The sequence below is a fragment of the Pteropus medius genome, unplaced genomic scaffold, assembly GCF_902729225.1.
Source record: "Pteropus medius unplaced genomic scaffold, Ma_sr-lr_union100, whole genome shotgun sequence".
Lineage (NCBI taxonomy): Eukaryota > Metazoa > Chordata > Mammalia > Chiroptera > Pteropodidae > Pteropus > Pteropus medius.
In genome coordinates, this window is record NW_024342474.1 from 11,752,204 (window position 1) to 11,765,080 (window position 12,877).

At 36.8% G+C, this 12,877-nt stretch overlaps 1 pseudogene; it reads left to right on the forward strand.

Moving 5' to 3' along the window:
* Nucleotides 1-31: 31 nt before the first annotated feature.
* LOC120605138 (uncharacterized) lies at nucleotides 32-147 on the forward strand (annotated as a pseudogene).
* The last annotated feature ends 12,730 nt before the right edge of the window (nucleotides 148-12,877 follow it).

Consider the following 12,877-nt stretch of genomic DNA (forward strand, 5'->3'; position numbering starts at 1 on the left):
GGTTCTCGCCCCAGTGGAGCCATGGTCCATGGTCTACGGCCATGCCACCCTGAACAAGTCCAATGTCTGATCTCGGAAGCTAAGCAGGGTCGGGCCTGGTTAATACTTGGATGGGAGACTACTTAGGAAGACCAGGTGCTGTAGGCATAAAAAATAATAAATTTAAAAAAAATGAGCCTTTTCATTTTTATGCAGACAACTATTAGCAATAATGCTGTATGCTGTCTTTATGGGTGAATTAGCTTGTGATAATTATACAGTATCTTATGTTGTATCACTTAGCAAATCATTCCTGAATCAGTTTTTCATGCAGCTTGTTTTTTCCTGTAGCTGTTCTAACATGTCTTTCTCTTTTTCCTGGTGATTAATCCTCAGGACATACAATGGGACAAAAATATTTATTAAAACTATCTTTGAGTTTGGGAAAATCATCATATTCCCAGTTTAGGGAAATACTGCCTTAATAATCCTTTATTTGAGAATTTAGGACTAGTTGTGGTTTGGAATAAAAAGATTTTCAGATTTTAGGAAGGTAATAGGGTATATGTAAAATATTTTACTTAAAAGTCCTAAAATTGTCTAGGGTATCAAATACACTAATATGTCTGGTGAATGTATGAATAGCACAAATAAATGTCAACTACAGACTATAAAGAGCCTCACATCAGGTCAGGTCAGAATGGGTGAAGTGAAAAACGAAGGAAAATGCTAGATGTTGAAGGAGATAGAACCCATATTGCTGGAGGGAACATAAACTGGTACAACCACTTTGTAAAAGTGTTTAGCAGTATTTACTAAGGTTGACTAGTCATACTTTGACTCATTAATTCCATTTGTAGGTGTGTACTCAAATGTTCGTACCAGCTCTATTATGGTTCCAAGCTGGAAACTACCCAAATGCCCATCAGCAATAATCAGCAAAAATTGGATAAGTATGATGTGAAATATTCACAATGGAAATATATGTAACAATGAGAATGAACAGCCTACACCTGCACTCAGTATGGATGAGCCTTACAACATAATGTTGAATGAAAGAAGTCAGACACAGAAGAGTCTATACTGTGGTTTCATTTATATAAAGAATAAAAATGTGTGAAATGTGTGCTAATAGAAATCAAAGATAGCCGTTACCCCTATGGTGGAGGGTAATGAATGGCAGTTTCATGACGGGAACGTCTGAGGAGCTAAAAATGTTCCTTGGTCTGGGTGCTGGCTATGTGAGTATCTAGTTGTGAAAATATTTAAAGCTGAATGTTTATAGCATTTATTATTTCAATTTAAAAAAGGTGAAATAATTATCACAATAAATGGAATGCTGTATTTGATTATTACTGCTTTAAAAAGAAATAAAAAATATCTAAAACCTTTTGTGAGTTGTGTAGGGATGGGGGAGAAACTTTCTTTTTTCTCCTCAGTTCTTTTGCCTGGTTTAATAATTAAATCTACATGTGACAGACTAACAAGAAAAGAACAAAATTTAATTACATATATTTGTATGAGAAATACATGAGAGCTTCAGGAACAAAGTTAAAATGAGGTATATATGGCATTCCAAGCTAAGGGTGAAGTAAGGCACCTTGGGGCTTCAGAGGGGAAGAAGGTCATTAGAAGGATGATAAAAAGAACAGATGTTCAGTGATTAGAAGTTTGCCCTGCCCTATAGATAGGTCATAAAAGGTTATTTCTGGTAATAACTCATTATGGATAAGGCTCCTAATTTAAATTCTCCAAGGGAAAGAAAAGTAGAAGTTTCTTGTGAGCCTGCGGAGTCTCAGTTGCCTTTAGCTTAGAGTAATTTGCATACTACATAGGTGCATCTTGGGGTGGCTTGTTCTGAATCCCTACAGCGTTTATCCTGATGCAGAGGAAACCGTGATTGTTGGGGGGTTTGATCCCAGACGTAACATTCTGTTTTATGTTTCTCCCTTTTATGTTGTATCTCACTCTGAGCAGTGAAATAGTGGGATAGAAAGAGTGTAATTGTGAGGTAAGGAAACCTGTGTTTTAGCTTCCGGTCACCCAACAAAAATTAACTTGATGCCTCTATGCTTTAGGCACTGTGTTCTGAAGCTGGAGAATTAAAGATGAGTAAGAGAAGGACCATGCCCTCCTGGTCTGATAAGAGTGGGGAAGACGTGTAACTAACATGTTGAACAGATAGGATGTGTGGATTTACTTTTTTTTAAACAACTATTTTTGTCTTCTACTGCCCCTTAAAACTTCCCGTAACCTTATATAAAAACTCCAGCAAGTCCTTGACATTTCTGCTTATTCTTAGAAACCAGTGGGAAAGTAGGTGAACTGTGAGAGAATAGAGAGAACCGTGTTCCCACTGTAGGCTTCCAGCCTGAAGCAGATCCAAGCTGAGGCTAGGAATAAGACTAAATTAAATTAGAATTTTCTTTCTTTTTTTTTTTTTTTTTAATTTTTTTTTTTTTGCTTTTACTTTTTAACCTAGGTTTGGTTGTTGTAAATGCTGAATTGACATTCTGTTGATAAAGTTTTGTCGATGTTAGTTGTATGGACTGAATGTTTGTATTCCCAAAGAATTCGTATACCGAAATCCTGACCCAATATGATAGTGTTAAGAGAAGAGGTGTGGAGGAGGTAAATAAGTCATCAGAGTGGAACCTTCATGGATGAGATTAGTGTCTTTATAAAAGGAACTCGAGAGAGCACTCTTGTTTTCTCTACCACGTGAAGAAATGAGAAAAAACCCTCACAGAACCCAACTATACTTGCAGTCTGATCTTGGACTTTCAGCCTCCAGAACTGTGAGAAATAAATTTCTGTTGTTTATAAGTCACCCAGTCTGTGGTATTTTTGTTATAGCAGCCCTTACTCATCTGACAGCTTTCTCTTCTCTGGCCCCATTTTGTAACTGGTCTGGCTAAAGAGCCCAAGAATCATGCAATAGGTTGTCAGATTTTCTATGGAAGTGTGTGTGATTCTCACTTCAGTCTCCTGATGTCTTATCATACATATTAGCATCTCCACCAAAACTGTGCAGTTAGAATCGTTCTCATACTAATACCCTGAGTTCACACGTTATGATGAGTTGCTAGTGCATAGCAAGGGTATGACAAAGTGCAATGCGAACTTTGCCATGAACTACTTGCAAGATGTAGGAAGAGCTGGAAGAAAACATTGTTGCAATAAAAAGTTTGTTAAGTCAAGATGGTGGGGACTCCCTCCCAGAGGGTATGACAACTCATCCAAAGACTGAGTTGTGAAAGGGCATGACAATTTAAGGGGTTGGGGGAAAGTTCACTATGATTAGAGATTAGGTGGAGGACAGTTGTATGAAATGAAGCTGGGAATTAGGTTGAGATCCATTTGTAAAGGATCTTAATACTAGCTATATGGCCTTGGGGCAGAACACATTTCTGTCTCTGTGGAAAATGGAGTTAATAAGTGCACTTTCTATTTCACCCTGTTATTAAATGAGTCAATATATGTGAAAACCTTTGGAGAAATCATGTGTGGTAGGCAGAATAATGGTCCCCAGAAGATATCCATGTCCCAGTCCTTAGAACGTGTGGCTATTTACATGGCAAAGGGGACTTTCAGATGTGATTAAGGTTAAGAACCTTGAGATGGGGAGATTATCCAGGTGGGTCCAAGCTAATCACTGTTCTTAAAAGCAGAAAACTTTTCCGGGCAGTGGTCAAAGAATAACAGCAGAAGAGTCAGGGAGATGCTGGTTTTGAAGATGGACAAATGGGGCCATGAGTCAAGGAATGTGGGAGGTATCTAGAAGTTGGAAAATTCAAGAAAATGTATTCTTCCCCTGAGCCTCCAGAAAGGAACACCTGCTGACACCTTGAGTTTAGGACTTAACCTAGAAAACTGGGTAATAAATCTGTGTTGTTCTAAGCCACTCAGTTTGTGATAATTTGTTTCAGCAGCCACAGAAAACTAATAAACTATGTCAGTTTTGAGAGGCAACATAATTCAACAGTCTCTGGAGCTAGATTGCCTGGGTTCAAATCCGCACTGTGCCACCCACTGGCTGTGTGACTTTGTTTATTTAACCTATCTGTGTTTTGGGCTCCTCTTCCACAAAATGGAGCTATTAATAGCACCTAGCTCATGAAGTTGCTATGAGGATCAAAGGAGATAAGCTTTCTACATACCTAGCAGTCTCACATATGCAGGCATACCTCGGATATATGGCAGGTTCAGTTCCAGACCACTGCAATAAAGCAAGCCTTTTTTTTTTTTTTTTTTTTTGCTGGTGGAGGATCTTGCCTTCAGTTTGTAAAAAAACTGCAACATCTGTGACCCACAATAAAACAAGCTGTGCCTGTATTAGGCAATCAGTAAGTGTTATTATTGTTTGACATGTCTAAAGTGCCAGGCAAGTGCAAGGAGCTTCTGCTCTTTTATATTTATCATTATTCCATGAAAAAAGATAACTTCCAATATGTGAATGAACTGTGTTCATGTAATTCATTTTGCAAGGTGATTTTTTGTTTGTTTGTTTATAGGAACATTTTTTCATTCTATAAGAAATATTTTTATTTTACACCAATCTATATTAACCAAAACCTCATACTTAAGCTTTTGGGATCATTTTTTTTCCTAATGGGATAATGGATGCCTACTATTAGGCACAAGGCTATCTATATTCTTGAGCCTTATCAACAATTATTCCCCTGCACATGCTTCAAGTATTCAGGCCATTCGCACCATTACTAGCTCCAGAATATATCTTATGCTTTCCAATGTCGCCACATTATTCCAAACATTCTTACTAGAGTGTTTTTGCTTTCCATTCTGGAAGAAAATTCACTGGCATCTATGAGAAGATACTTGTAGTTCCACATTTTAAACCAGACCTTCAAGCGAAAGGCGTATGGTAAAATAACCTGTTCCTTTACTCTTTCACTTAATTCCCACATCCTCGCCCCTACCCCAAATATCCTTAGAGCCTTTGATAGAAGAAGCAAGAGATACTACAAAAAATCGTAGATGCTCTCTAAATGTTCAGATTACTGTGGACCTTGCTTGGCTTCCCTCTGGTGGAAGAAGGGGAAAATCAACTGTTTTGAGAAGAACTATGGTCTTTGAGCCATCTTTGTGTCATGCTTGCTGTTCCAATTTTTCTAAGAGCTAAATGGGCTTCACAAATTTTTACATAATAAGATAGGTTAAAATGTACTGGACGATTTTCTTACTACTCACCTCCCACCATTAGATTTTTGTGTCCCTATTTGTAATCCATGTTGCTAAGATGACCTGACCTTTTGATGTGCAATTCATAATGCAGCCTTCACAAGCTACAAATAGCCTTATAATTAGTATTGTAAAACAAGAGAAAGGATGATAAGTTTTTACCCAAAGAATTGGAATTGTTGACCTTAAACAGCAAGATATTTCTTCAAGGAAATGAGTTTATTTGGGAACAACAAAGAATTGCAATTTGGGACATGCAGGCTAACAGAGAGCCACAGGCAAGTCCAGAGAATAAAGGAGAAAGACCTTTTATAGAGGAAAGAGGGAGTTCAGAGGGGCTTTTGTAAACAAAGAATCCACTGGAAGAAACGAGTTCAATGCGTAGTGGCTGAGTGGTTGCTGGGTGAGAAGAAGATCCTTCTGCTAGAGTAGTAGAGTGGAAAAACATGTTCCTGTTGGAGATAGAACTAGTCTATTCCTGTTTGGGGTAATTGAAGATGAGTGGCAGGGCATGAGAGCTCCCCCTACAGGCCCTCTCCACTCCAATTTAAATGAGATTTCTGTTTACTAATCTTTACAGAAGCTTATTACACAAAACAGTTTGATTTTAGTTTTCTAACTTCTTATTTTGGAATTTTCAAAACACATACAAAGTAAACAGAGTAATATGGGCCTTGATGTACTTTTCCATCACCCAGCTTCAACAATTACTGATGTTCTGCCATTCTCGTTTCATTTGTACCACTACTCATTGCCTATTTTCACTTGATTTTTTGTTATGGTTCTGTTTTTTTGTGGTAAATGTTTCTACATTGAAACACAAATATTTTTAATTGTACAACTTTAACAAATGATGCACTCATGTGATGCACACTCTGTCAAGATATAGAACATCTCTATCTTCCCAGAAAATCCCTTTTGTCATTTCCTGTTGATCCCTCTCCCTCCCAGAAGTAATAACCATAGATGTGTTTCTCCTATTTTAGAACATCATATAAATGGAACACAGAATATACTCTTTTGTGTATGTTTTTTTTCTTTCATTGTAATATCTGAGCATCAGCTATATGGTTATAAGTAATTTCTTCTAATTGCTAAAAGTATCCCATTGTATAATGTTGTAAACAACCTCCAAGATGGATCCTGCTTTATTCCCTTTCCATCTTGAATACAGCTGGCCTGTGTTACCAATAGGATATTGAGGAAATGATAGTATGTGACTTCTGAGGCTAACTCATAGAAGACATTATAGCTTCTACCTTGCTTTCTTTTGGGTCACTCATTCTAGGGAAAGCCAGCCTCCATGTCATGAAAACACTTAAGCAACCAGTGGAAAGGCCCACATGGGGAGAAACTGAATGCCTCCTGTCAACATCAAGCCCTAAGTGAAATAAATTCGCCAGTCTTTGTCAAGTCTTTAGCCTGGCCAAAATCTTGACTGCAACCTTATGAGGGACTCCAAGCCAGAACCACCCACCTAAGATGCTCTTGAATTCCTGAGCCACAGAAATTATGTTCATGAGAGATATTAATCTGCAGTTTTCCTTTTTCATAATGTCTTTGTCTGGTTTGGTATTAGGTTAATGTTAGCCTCATGGTGAATTAGGAAGTGTTCCCTCTGCTTCTATTTTTTTATAATAGATTGTAGAGAACTGGTATCTTTTATTCCTTAAAAGCTATAATTAGGTACCTTCCAAAACAGAAAGTATCAGTGAAACTAATGATTTCACTGGTGAATCATTAGTTTCACTGATACTTTCTGTTTTGGAAGGTACCTAATTATTGATTCAATTTCTTTAATAAATAGGCCTATTCAAATTAATTCTGTGAGTTTTAGTAGATTATGTCTTTCAAGGAATCGGTCCATTTCGTCTGTTATCAAATTTGTAGTAACAGAGTTGTGTATAATATTTATTATTTTTTTAGTGCCTGTGTTGTTGATGGTGATAGCACCTCATTCCTGTCTTTTCTTTCCTTTTCCTTTGTCTTTTTTCTTGGTTTGCCTGGGTAGGGTTTTTTTCAATTTTATTGCTCTTTTAAAGAACCAATTTTGGTTTTGGTGATTTTTCTCTATTGTTTTCCTGATTTCAATTTCATTAATTTCTGTTCTGATTTTTATTATTTCTTCTTTTTGCTTTTATTTCCTTTGGATTAAATTGTGTTTCTTTATTTAGTTTTTCTAAATTGGAAGTTTAGATTATTGATCTTTCTTTTTTTCTAACGTATGTATTCAGTGCTATCAATTTCTCTCTGTACACTACTTTCACTGCAACTTACAAATTTTGTAGGTTGTATTATAATTTTCATTTAGTTTCAAATTTTTAAAAATTCCTTTTGAGACTTATTCTTTGACCCATGTGTTATTTAGAATGTGTTGTCTAATCTCCAGATATGTTGATATTTTCTAGCTATCTTTATGTTATTGATTTCTAGTTTAATTCTATTGTGGTGTAAGAGCAAACTATGTATGATGTCTATTCTTTTAAGTTGTAAAGGTATGTTTTATGTTCCAGAATTAGTCTTGAGAAGAATGTGTATTTTGCTGTTGTTGAATGACGTATTCAATAAATGTCAATTAAATCCAGTTGATTGATGGTATTTTTCAGTTCAACTCTATCCTTACTGATTTTTTTTTTTTTTACCTCTTGGATATGTCAGTTACTGATAGAAATGTGTTGAAGTCTTTAGCTATAATAGTGAATTTATATATTTCTCTTTGAGTTCTAACAGTTTTTGCCTCACATTATCTTCAAGCGCACTGATTCTTTCTTCAGCCTTGTCCAGTCTACTGATGAGCCTTTCAAAGGCATTCTTCATTTCTGTTACTATGGTTTTCATTTCCATGATTTGCTTTTGATTCTTTCTTGGGCTTCTCATTCTACTTATAATACCCATCTGTACTGCCATGTTGTGTACATTTTCCATTAGAGTCCTTAGCATATTAATTAGTTATTTTAAATTCTTGGTCTCATAACTCCAAAATCTCTGCCATATCTGAGTCTGATGCTTGCTTTGTCTCTTAGACTGTGGCTTTTGCTTTTTAGCATGCTTGTAATTTTTTGTTGAAAGCTGGACATGATATATCAGGTAAAAGGAAGTGAAATTGGCTTTTGGTGTGAGGTTTTATGTTTATCTGGCTAAGAGTTAGGCTGTGTTTAATGTTTGCTTTGCTATGGTGTCAGAGGCTAGAATTTCCTATAATGTCCTTGTTTTTGTCTTCCTTATTGTCTTTGGGTTATCCTAGAATAGGAATTTAAGAATAGAGTTGAAGATGGCCATTCTTTTAACTATAAACCCCCTTTACTATGCAGGAGCCCTATCGATGTGGTAGCAAGGTGTGGGAGAAGTGTTCTATCATCCTATAATAGGTCTCAGTTTTGTAGTGAGCCTGAGTAGGGTATTTCCTTTCTCCCATATCAAAGCCTAGAGGATGCTGGAGTTGGGTATTTCTCTTCCCCATATGGGTTAGGCTTTGGTAAAACCCCTGTCAGTTAGGTGGTGGTAAAATAGTTTTCCTTGAGGGACATCTTGTTAAGGAGAACTGAGAACTCCGGGCATATTTTAAAATAGTTACTTCCCCCTCTCCCTGGAGGGATTTTCCTCTGATCTTTACTGTGAGGTAAAATTCAGGAAAGTGTGCAGCCTCCCTAATCCTGGGCCCGCTAGGAATTTTTAACTCTCAAGCTAGTCTGTATAGAATTTCCAGAAGTTTGTTAATTACAGTTTAAAGTATTCCTACTGATATTAGCTCTAGCTACTGGCTTTTGTTCCTGAGTTTTTGCTCCCTGTAAATGTGATTCCCTGTATCCACCAGTTTTCAGGGCAGTAGTTTGCCCTATGACCTCAGTTCTCTGATAGATCCAAGAAATGATGTTGACTTTCAGTTTGTTCAGATTTTTTCTTGTTGCGAGGATGGAAGTGACAATTTCCAATCTCTTTACATGTTTGTTGAGAAAACAGAAGTCAACAACCAACATGGCTTTTAATCCTGATGATCAAAATCGTTAATGAATTATGTGATAATGAGCCTTATTTTCTTATCTGCAATAGTAATACCTACTTTTCAAAGTTGCAAAAAGATTTGGGGTCCATGTATGCAAATCACTTGGTATGATATAGGAATTTAATGAGTGGTAGCTTTATTATTGGTTGATGACCTACTTTTCTGAGGAACTGGGCAAGTTCCAAATAGTAGTTTAATCTGGACTGAAGATTAGCAATCTTTCATAATGGTTAAACTAAGCCTTTATTTATTCGCTTCTGCTTTTACTTGAAAACTGAAACTCAGTTCAATATTTTCTAACACTTTACCATACAGTAAAAATTATTTTCCTGAATAACTATTAAAACTTCATTCATCCCATATGTCTAAATTACTTTCTCGATATTCTTGTTTTATATCTGCAGCAGCAAATCACTTAGTACTAGGACGTTCACTGGACTGAGAAATGAAAGAAATGAGACCAAGTCTTAATTTCATCAGTAATTAGTTGAATGACTTGGGGCAAGTCACTTAAATACTTGGATATCAGTTTCTTCATTCACAACATAAACTATTCAAATTAGATGATCTAAAACCCCTTATAGGACTAAATTTTAATCTTTCATTCACTGGTCAAAATTAAGAAATAACAGCTTTTTATTTATTCATGTACTAAATATTCATGAGCTATGGGGTATATTGCATAGTATTAGGGGAAAGTCACTGAGATGAGGTAGAACAAAATAAACAAAGTTTATAGTCTGACTAGGAGTTAAGCATTAAACCAATAATCACACGAATAAAAACAAATCATGCATTTCTTGTGACAGGTGTTTTGAAGAAAACTACAACGTTAGTGACTAGTGGGAACTAGAGAGACTGATTTTATTGGAAGGTCAGGGAATATTTTTTTGAGAAATTAACAGTAAGCAATAGCCAGATGAAGGGTAGGGAATAGAGAGCATTTCTAGAACGAGTAACAGCCAGCAGAATAACCCTGAAGCAGAAAAGAGCTTGGTCTGTTAAAGGAATGCAAAGGTGCCTGGCTAGGCTGGAGCCTCCTGAGCAGTGAGGAGAATGACACGAGACTGGAGCAGCAGGCAGACAGGGAGTGGACCCCCAAAGAGTCTTGCCTTGTAAGACTTTGGGTTTCATCTTAGTGCAGCGGAAAATGACTGCAAAGTTTTTCCAAATTTCCTTGAATCTGATATTTAGCCTCACTCTGTAGTCCTCTGTTTAAGATCTGCATTCTACAAAGCAAAAGAACCTACCTAAGGAGGCTTATCTACAGTGACTGATGCAAGAGTAGATCAATACTGAATTTTCTTTGGTATAAGGTTAAACACAGTGGTACTCAGTGTCGGCTACAGAGTGGAATCACCTGGGGAGTTTTGAAAACTCCTAATGCCTTGTTCCTCCTTTTGAGAGATTTGATCTAACCAGTTTGGGGTATAGCAAGACAATTTATGAAAACTTCTCAGTGATTCAGATGTGCAGCCAAAATTAAGAATGTTTGGGAGGGGAAGCTAGAAAGCTCAAAGCTTTAAGTTTTTGTTCCACCACGTATGCATCCATTTTCAGAAGGAGTTTTATAAACAGCCAATGTGTTTGCCAGGAACTGTTCTTATTACTTCACAACAGTAGACTCTTATTATGCTTCTCACAATAACCCTACAAGAATGTTCTTACTATTTTCCCCATGGGATAAATAAAGAAATCGAGACATAGAGTTTGAATAATTTGCCCAAGGCTACATCATGTAAACAGCAGAGCTGGTATTTGAACTTAGGCAGTCTGGCTCCAAAGTCCTCATTCTTATCTGCTTTGTTATAAGACTTCTATTTATGGAGACAGAAAAGAGGTGACGACCTGCCTGCTTTCTACATTGCCAGCACAAGGGGTAGAGAATGGCTTAATGGACTTCAAGTCCTTCAGAAAAGCAGACCTGAGCCCTAATAATAATTTTTAAAAAGAAATGGAAAAGACCAGGGGAGTGGAAATCATAAACAAAATAATCCCCCCCACTGCCATCCAGGAGAACAAATCATGTGTTTTATTTTTAAAAACCACTTAATGAAATTCAAATGCAGTAAAAAACAATTACTAGAGATGTAAAAAACAGGAATCCCCAACTGAATATGTTGGTAGATAAATTGAAAAAGATGTAGGTCACTGTAGTGGTCTGGAAGGTAAAGTGCAGGGTAAAAATAGAGATGGAAATCAAGGAAAATATAGCAATTAGGGGAGAAAGGCAAGAGGCCTAACATATACTACATTTTATTTCTTCCTTCATACTTTATATGTAATATTTATATTTTACTTTTCTACATATCCTTTTCCATATTTTAGCTGGTTTGATCATGTTACTGTTTATTTTCCCCTTCTTTTCAGTAGTTCTATTACATTTAAAATCTATTTTTTTTTATAAAGGCAAAACCATAGTTCTGTCTCACAAATATAGATGCATAATTCTCTTCCAAAATTTAGCAAATAGAATATATATGTATAATTAGGTTCAAGCAAGATTTGTTTGCGGAATACAATGATGTTAGAACATCAGGAAAGAGTGGAAACATATGTTGACATCAATAAATGCCAAAAAGTTCTTTCATGAAATTAACAGCCATCCTAATAAAAACTCTAAGTATAATAGAAACAGAAGGAAACTATCTGGATATAACAAAGAACATTTATTTTGAAAACAGTGCAAAAAGTATTATAAACGGCAAGCCAAGTAAACAATTTAAATTAAAATCAGAAACTAGGCATAGAATTGCAGTGTCACCATCTTTATTTAACATTGTCTTGGAAGTTTTAATAAATACAATAAGATAAAAATTTTTAAAGAACATTTCACATTTCTTTTTGCTGATATTATATTGTTTCAGGAAGCGACACCTGACAGAGGAAACTGGACACTCAAACAATTTTGTTAGAGGAAGGAGAATTTATTGCCGGCATGACCGCACCAAAGCACGTGCTCCCCTTGGTTAGATTTATACAGCTTATATGCCTCTGCAGTGTCCTTGCAAGGGGCACATGATTCCTTTGTCTGAGGTTCTTTGTGCACTTCATGACAGGATAGGGAGGGTGAGCTTCGGGGGAGGGGCCTCCAAGTGGGGAGGAATTTCCAGACCACCTGTCTTACCTATTTACAGGTCGTTTTGCCTTGTGGAACCCACAACCTTGGTGTTATCAGCCTCGACCGTAAGAGGATTCTTGATCACTGAGGCTATAAGCAGGAAGCAGCACTTATTGATGCTGGCACCGGCTCAGTGGATTCCTATCCAAAGGCTGAGCCCTGACTGTAACATAACAAGCCGTTTTACCCAGTCTTGTTATTCCTACGCAGCTATAGAGAGATGAGGAAGAACATTAGTTGGATAGCAAGCTATGAAGCAACAGATGTGAGCTAGAGAGTCCTTGAGATGGAGGAGGTAGCTATGGGAACAGGTAACAGATAGAGAGCCCTGCACACAGCTACATCCAATACTCCCAGATCTGTGCAAAAGCAGTGAGAGATGCACTGAAAACAGAGTTCAAAGCAAATGCCAAGAAGACTGCTGGCAGCAGCATTAAAATTGTGAAAGTGAAAAAGGAATAATCTACCCTGACTAAAGCTTGAAATGCTACGTGTCCAAGGTGAAGATGTTTGGGCATGTGTTAAGGCAGATTGAAAATGACCTCACTTCATGGGGAAAAAAATGTATGTCT